Source organism: Camellia sinensis, chromosome 15, assembly GCF_055761805.1.
Source record: "Camellia sinensis isolate YWXY chromosome 15, ASM5576180v1, whole genome shotgun sequence".
NCBI lineage: Eukaryota > Viridiplantae > Streptophyta > Magnoliopsida > Ericales > Theaceae > Camellia > Camellia sinensis.
The window spans coordinates 32,353,523-32,362,129 of NC_138975.1; positions in this window are offsets into that span (position 1 = coordinate 32,353,523).

The window sequence follows — 8,607 nt, forward strand, 5'->3', positions numbered from 1 at the left end:
CTATATCACAACCCCTAACACCTTGTTTCAAAATCAATTCACCCCCAAGAGGTGACACTACACAAATAGGAGATGCTAACTGTGCTAACTCCAACTCCAAAATAGATGCAAATGCAGCTGACACAAAGGAATGAGATGCACCCGTATCAATCAAAACATTAGCAACCGAGTTGCAAAACAAGAAGGTACCTCTCACAACTGATGGTGCCGGCACAAGATCCTGCGCGGTAACAGCATACACGCGCCCAGACAACCTCTGATCAACTTGCTCACCCCTAGGAGCATAAGATTGCTGCACCGACTGGGACGATGAAGCCCCCTGATTGGCCCTCGAGGCCTGACCCGACTGCGCTGGCTGTTGACCCTAAATCTGCCTCAAACCAGATGCACCAGGTGTGCCACCCAACTGCGGGCAATACCTCTTCATATGCCCTGGCTGACCACACTGATAACACGAGAGTGGCTGGCCTCTACCCTGACTCTGGCTTTGAGATCGAGCCGAAGATGATGCTGCTCTCTGCACTCCTCCCCTCTGAGGACAAACTGGAGACTTGTGGCCCAGCTGGCCACACTTGAAACAGGTAATGTCTCCCTGACTGCCTTTCCCCGAACTAGCACTCGGCACAGGAAAAGTCGATCTAGAAAAGCTACCCTGAGACTGCTGAGGATTAAAACCCTTCTGTCTCCTACCATCACTCTGGCCATCCTGACTCCTCTTGGAGCCCTTCTGTCCTTCCTCCTCCTCCTGCATCATGATTTCCATGTGGGCTGCAGCATCAACCACACGCCCATAATCCCGAATCATAGTTCCCCCAACTCTCAGCTTGAGGCCACGCCTCAACTTTTTCTCAAACTCAATACAACGGCGTTCCTCAGACGCCACCAACTCAGGTGCAAACCTGGACAAGCTAGTAAATGCAGCCTCAAACTCGGCCACTGAAGAACTCGACTGCTTAAGATGACAAAACTGGTCTCGCAGCTTCTCCCTGACTGCTGGAGATAAGAACTTCTCTTGGAAAGCATTCACAAAAGCCTCCCACGTACCTCCTATACGACCCTTAGTAAACTTCCACCACTGACCCGCATCCCCCTTCAACTGGAAAGATGCCAAGGTCACTTTCAACCCCTCGTCTTCGATGCCAAGCATCTCAAACGTCTTCATTGTCTGTTCGAGCCATTCATTTGCCTTAAGCGGCTCTTTAGGATCACCCACAAATTCCTCCGGATTAGACCGGAAGAACTCCCTCTTCAGAAAGGAAGGTCCTGCATCTACAACAACATCCCGAGCTTGATTCTCAGCTCTGAGAATGCCTACTGACTCCCTGAATGCCCCTGCTATCTCTCGAGCTAAAACGCCCATAGCCTGCTGGCCTACTGGCTCGGCCACATTGGCCTGGCCAATTCCCTCCTAAACTGCTGGAATCTCCTCTAGCACAGGCACCTCCTGCCTACCCGGCCTACCATGCCTACTGCGTCCTCGCCCTCGTCCTGACATCCTAATAAAGGAAACAAAGACGTTAGCACATTAATAAATGTGCCGAAGCTAAACACTCGCGTCCTAATGCATGGGACAACAATAATTCATTCCACGTAAGCACATAATCACATAAGCACCTACGAATTTCATTCCCGGATAATGATAGTCCCAGTGCGTTATTATAGTTCCGGTTGGAAGTAGCAGTGATCAAGTGCCTTTCCAACAAGACTACTAGAAACTCAAGGGTCCAATCAACATCCTAGAAACTACATTCCATACCCACATAATCACATAAACATGTTATCACATAAGCATATAACATTACACCAAGTCTCTATCAAACGAGACGAACCCAATGTGATATTAATCACTTCCCACGTACCCAAAGTATTCAAACCCGGTACGCTCTGATACCAAGTTGTAACGCCCTCAAAATTAACCCATTATATATATCATTGGCATGCATTATTTAAAGAAAACACTTTAATAATTCATTATAATATTCATCAGAGTCTTACTAAACAAAAACATTACATGTAACATCAAATTAAATGCCCTACCGGCTTACATCTTTCCAAGCCAACACTTGGACACAAAAGTATGAGTTCTAACTCAAATATAAATAAAGCCCTAGGCTTGAGTGTTTACATGTACCAACAATGAAAAACAAATAACTAAAAATAGTCTTCAAATCCAAGTCCTTCCAAGCTAAATCCTTGGAGGTAGCTTATCACCTGAACCTGAAAATGATGTTCCGATAAAGGGTGAGCCACAGCCCAGTAGAAATATACTAAACCAAATATAAGCATTGAATAAAGCAATAGCATTCAATAGATGGTTAACCAAGATAATCAATTACATCATTATCCAATCTCATGACACTATTGTAACGACACGTTTCACTTTCCAACATTATCAATATGGCTCAGAACCTGGCCAAACTTACAACAGTGAATTATATATATATCATATTCACACTCTTCCAATGTCAACAAACAAATGAGACTCAAGCTCAAATCAAAACACTTCATACTTCCAGATTGATACACATTTTAGTCCTGTATCAATAAAAACACTTCTATATAAATAAGCACACATAAAAGTGATGCTAATGGAGTCCATCCCCTATCTCCTCCCAAACAAAATCCGGTTTAGAGGTCCATCCCCTATCTTCCCTTAAACCGTGGAGTACATCCCCTATCTCCTCCCACACAAAACAATGTATGTAAACACATAACATATAACACACAATCAATACACATAATGTCTGTATTAATTCAGCAGTCAAAATGAATGACTCAACCAATGTGATTAGTTTCAGTTATCCCTAATCCACATGCAGTGTCTACAACAATCACAGCTATCCTCCATCGATAGCCCAAAACAGTTATTTCTAAACTGAAAATAAATATATCAACAATTCAATGGGTGAGTGATTTAAATTATCCAACTACACCACTTAATCAATGAATTCCTCAATTCCATGAATTTAACCATATTTCCCCAATTTCCTTTAATTAATTATACAAATTAACTTATTAATACAACTAGGGTTTTTCCCCAAATTACTAAAGTATCCCCAACATATCAAAACTCCAAAACTTAGAACAAAACTTATAGAATAGAGTAGGAAATCCCTACCTCGAAGAAAACAACCCAAATGGAGAAGACAGAGATGAATACCCAAATACCAATGTGCTCCAAATCGCCAAATGTTCAGATTAAATGAAAGCCCTCGACTCCCTCTATCTTTTTAATAAAGCAAATAGGGTAGAAACACACTCTAAATAGATCAAACCTAAGAGACAAGGTGAGTAGGGTGAGAGAGAAGTCGGACCTTAGGGTTTGGAATCAAAAGAAGATGAAAAAGACTGATCAAAACCCGCTGCTGCGTGTAATTAAACTGGACAGGCTCGCTCGAGCGAAGACTTGGTCGCTCGAGCGACCAGGCACAAGAAAACCTCGCTCGAGCGAAGAAAATCTCGCTCGAGCCAAGAATGCAATACTTCAGGTCTATACTAGACGCAAACTCTCGCTCGAGCGACCAAACCCCGGCTCGAGCAAAGAACCAAAAACAACAGCTCGCTCGAGCGACCAACTCCTCGCTCGAGCGAAGATCCAAAATTCTGGACAGCAACACTTGGTTTCTAAACCCAACCAACCTGAAACAAACCTGCCCAACACATCCTATAACTCCAAATGAGAAAATAAGGGACAACAACAACAATTATACAATGACAGAATCTACGGAACCTAAGTCCGGATACAATAATCAAATGGAAAAGACCGGGGTCGCTATAGTATATGAGAAGTTTAAGTGAGTCTAGCATGCTTAAGCCTGGGCTGAATTTGGAAGTGGTGTTGGGCTGTAATATGGGGTCTACTGATCAGGTTATCCAAACTGAAGTGGGCCCATCAGCCCTGTTGAACAAGGGACTGAACAAGTCAGTAAACGTGAAGAAGGAAGGTAATAACAATCGGAACCGTAAAGGGAAAGCATCAGCAAGGGATGAACATGGAGAGCAGCAGAGAGATTCTATTAATCATGGGGGAAAAGCCCAACCAAAGGCTACTATTGAAGCTATAGTTGACCCAGGAATGGAGCAGCTTGTTCGTATTGGATCAGACATAGGGAAGAAGGATCCTCAGAGTCATGTTCCCTCAGTTCCTACACAATCACCAGCAAATGGAAGAGACAAAGGAAAGAAAGTGGCTGTGGCTTTTGTTAGGTCAACTGGGGATCAATTATTGTTGGAAAATAGAGCAAGAGTGCAGGACTGTGGTCAAGTTTCGGGTAGTAAAATAAAGGGGCAAAGACAAAGAAGAATGAGGAAATTGTGTTCTACTCAGCAATTCTGCCAAGGATTTCACAGAGGAGCTATATTTAGAGCTGCGGCAGCTGTGATGTCTTCATCTCTGTCAATCAGTAGTGGTGCTTATAAACAGATTTTAAGCCGAAATGAAGCTCAAGAAACCGTGAAGGTAGGGAAAGTTTTGGGTATTGAATTTGGGGCTAATGAAGAGAGTGTTATCCAGAAAATTTCGGAGATGGACAGGCAAGATGAGGAAAGACTAACCAAAAAAGGGGTGAATGGTGGTGCTTAAGTCTGCACCTGCAGGAGATTTTGCAGTCAAAGTTTGTTCCATAATGAAAGTTCTTTCATGGAATGTTAGAGGCTTGGGTAAGCCTGAGAAAAGGAGGAGGATCAGAAATTTCATAAAGTCAAAAGGGGTGGATATGGTGTTGATTCAAGAAACTAAAAAGTCAAGTATTGATGAGAGATTTGTCAGATCTCTATGGGCAGAAGATGAACTGGGGTATATGGAGGTGGGTGCAGAAGGGAGTGCAGGGGCTTTGTTATGTCTATGGAAACCTCATGTGTTTTAGGAAGATGATAGGGATTGGGGTCCCAAACCATTCAAATTCTTAAATGCCTGGGTGCTACATCCCAGCTTTCTTAAAGAAGTTGAAAATGTTTGGGTTGGTACACAAGTGGAAGGATGGGCTGGTTTCAGAATTATGGTCAAATTGAGAACACTTAAACAAGCACTGAAGATTTGGAATGTGGAGGTATTCGGTCAAGTGGAGTCCAAGCTCAAAGCTGCTGAGGCTGAGTTACATTCGTAGGATCTAACAGCTGAAGAGAGAGATCTTGTAGAAGATGAAGTTAGACAAAAAATTGAGATCAAAAATGAAGTGTGGAAGGTTAGAAAAAGGCTAGAGTGGATATGGTTGCAGAAATCCAGACTGAACTGGACCTTAAAGGGGACAAAAACACCAGGTATTTCCATATTATGGCATCAAGAAGGCATAGTAAGAACGTCCTTGATTCACTAAAGATTAATGGTACTCTATATGAGGATCCTGCAGAGTTGAAACAGGTAGTGGCAGCTCACTTTAAAATTTTGTTCTCTGAAGTTTGGAAGATTAGACTAAGGATAGGGGGCGAGTTTAGAAGCATTGATCAAAATCAGATTCAATCTTGTTTGGTGAAGGAGTTTTCAAGAGCAGAGGTTTGAGCAGTAATCGAGGAATGCGATGGCAATAAGGCCCCGGGGCCTGATGGATTTAATCTCACTTGCTTCCACAAGGGATGGAAATTTATGAAGGATGATATCATGAAATTCATGCAAGAGTTTCATGATAATGGTGTATTGGGTAATGGAATTAATTGTTCTTTTGTGACCCTTGTTCCCAAAATAGTTAGTCCAGAATCAATTACAGACTTTAGACCTATCAGCCTTATTAGTTCAGTCTATAAAGTGGTGCCTAAAGTTCTGGCCAACAGGATGAAATTAGTGTTGCCAAAAATTATTGATAGAGTCCAATCATCATTCCTAAGTGGTAGGAATATTATGGATGGTGTTCTTATTGCAAATGAGATTGTGGATTGGTGGAAGAAGACTAACAGAAAGGGGCTAATCATTAAGTTAGATTTTGAAAAAGCCTACGACACTGTTAACTGGAATTTCCTCATCCAAATGTTAGAGAATTTTGGTTTTGGAACTACCTGGACCAAATGGATAAAGGAATGCATTTCTTCTTCAAGAGTGTCAGTTATTGTTAATGGGTCACCATCACCAGAGTTTTTCCCTCAAAAAGGTTTAAGGCAAGGTGATCCTTTATCCCCTTTCTTGTTTAATGTTGTAGCTGAGCGTCTGAATATACTCATATCAAGAGCTAAAGATATGGGTCAGTTTAGAGGTATATTTGTAGGTGCTAATGGGTTGAATATATCTCACTTACAATTTGCCGATGACACAGTGCTGTTTTGTGAGGCTGAAGGGTCACAAATTTTGGCTATAAAAAGAATCCTTAGGTGTTTTGAAGTAATTTCAGGTCTAAGGATCAATTTTGCTAAAAGTGTTGTGTGTGGGGTGGGTGTGGCAGATATGGAGGTTGATGAGTATGCTGGGAAATTGAATTGCCTAAGCAAGAAATTACCATTGAAGTATCTAGGATTACCACTGGGAGCCAGCCCTAGCAGGAGTTTGACTCGGAGGCCAGTTGCAGAGAATTTCAACAAAAAGTTATCTAGGTGGAAGAGAAGAGTGTTATCTTTTCCTGGTAGAGTCACACTCATTAAGTCTGTGTTGTCTGCTTTACTTGTGTATTACATGTCTCTTTTCAAAATATCTGAGTGTGTTGCAAAAGAGATGGATAGGATTCAAGCATCATTTTTATGGGGTGATTCTGAGCGTAGTAGGAAGTTGCATCTAGTTAGGTGGAATGAAGTGTGCATGAGTTTGAAACAAGGAGGGTTGGGGATCAAAAACATCAGGTTAGCCAATGATAGTTTTCTTTCAAAATGGTGGTGGAGATATGGGCAAGAGGATAAGGCACTGTGGAAGATGGTTATTTGCGAAAAGTATGGTTCAGTTGGGGGTAAATGGTTCCCCGATAAGGATGTTCACGGTCCTATATCTCAGACTTGGAAAGACATCTTATCAGTGGCCCAAAGGAATGGCAGTATTCTCCAATTTTGTAAGGATAATGTGGAAATCTTAATAGGTAATGGGCAAAGAATCAGTTTCTGGAGAGATAATTGGTTGGGTTCAACAAATCTTTTATGCCAATTTCCTAGATTATTCCAGTTGGTTAATGATAAAGAGATTTCCTTGAATGTTCAAGTAGCCAGAAGAGATAGTCAATCTGGGTGGTTTTTCAATTTCAAAAGACCACTTCGAGCTTGGGAAGAAGGCGAGTTGGTCAGATTAACCACTGCTCTGGGGTCAGGCCCTCTTTTAAGAAGTGATGTAGCTGACAGTTTGGGTTGGAAGGCTGCTCAGCCAGGTATTTTTAAGGTTAATGCTGTTTATGCTTGGGGTATGCTCAATGATGGTCCCATTCATAGATCAGTTGATCTTATCTGAAATAATTTTTCCCCACCTAAAGCAAATTTTTTTTCTTGGTTAGCTTGGAGAGGAAGACTGAAAACTAAAGATTTGCTACAAAGGTTTTGAATTCTAGAGGGGGAAGATGTCCTTAATTGTATATTCTATCATGAGGCTAGAGAATCTCTTGACCATGTTATGCTTCATTGTTCTTTTACTTGGAAAATTTGGTCTGCTATTATCGATTGGTGGGGTATTCAGTGGGTTATTCCCAGATCCATAGATGGTCTTTTACTCTGGTCGATGGGTTAGAAGTTTAGGAAGAAAGTTAATCTGGTGTGGAAGGCCCTTCCAGCAGCAGTGTTGTGGTCTATGTGGAGTTATAGAAATGAGTGTGTGTTTAAGGCAGTCCAGCCCAATTTTCAGGTTCTATGTGAATGTATCAAGGTGAGGTTAGCAATTTGGATGAGATCTCATTTCAGGGATGCTTCATTTTCAGTCAATGATGTCGTGTTTAATTTTTCACAAGTCAGGTGTTGTCTAGGATTTCAGTTGGTGAATTCTGTTATGTTATGTTGCTACTAGCCTGGCTCAGCTGTGAGTTTTTTGTGTGTTTCTTGTTACTATTAGAGGTTGTTATCTACTAGTTAGGCTGCTGTTGTGTTGTTGTATTGTGAGTTTTTTGGGTGCTTTTTGTTGTTGCTAGGGATTTCAGTCCATCAGAGTAGCCACCAATTTGACGTAAGGGCATGATGTGGTTGGGTTGATTAAAGAGTGATTATGTGATGCATTGCTGGTCTGGTGGTGGATAAATAGGTAGCTGTGGTAGCTGTCTGCCTTTCTTTCTTTGCTCTGGCTGCAGGCTTGGGGAGTTGCTGCTATCTGTGATTTGTGCTAGATGAATGGTTTACTCTAGAGGAATGGCTGTCTGCGAGTGTTTTTCCTTTTTTTTGTTTCCGTTCTGTACGTTGGTTACTCACCAACTTGGAACGTGGAGTTAGTGCTAGCAAATAATTTGGTGTGCATCTAGGTGCCAACCTAGTTGGGATCTTAATGTTTCACTTTGATGCTTTTTGCACCCTCCTATTTATTGATGTACGTTATCATACTTTGTATGTTTTCTTCATCAATAAATTTTCTTTTCGCTGATCAAAACAAACAAAAAAAAACTTTCCATAAACATTTTTTTAGCATAACCACATTCACAATTCTATTTTTAAGATGCTTTACTTCTCTACACTTTTTTTTTCTCCCCCAGACATAAAACATTGGACATTGTCTTACCAAACTATTTA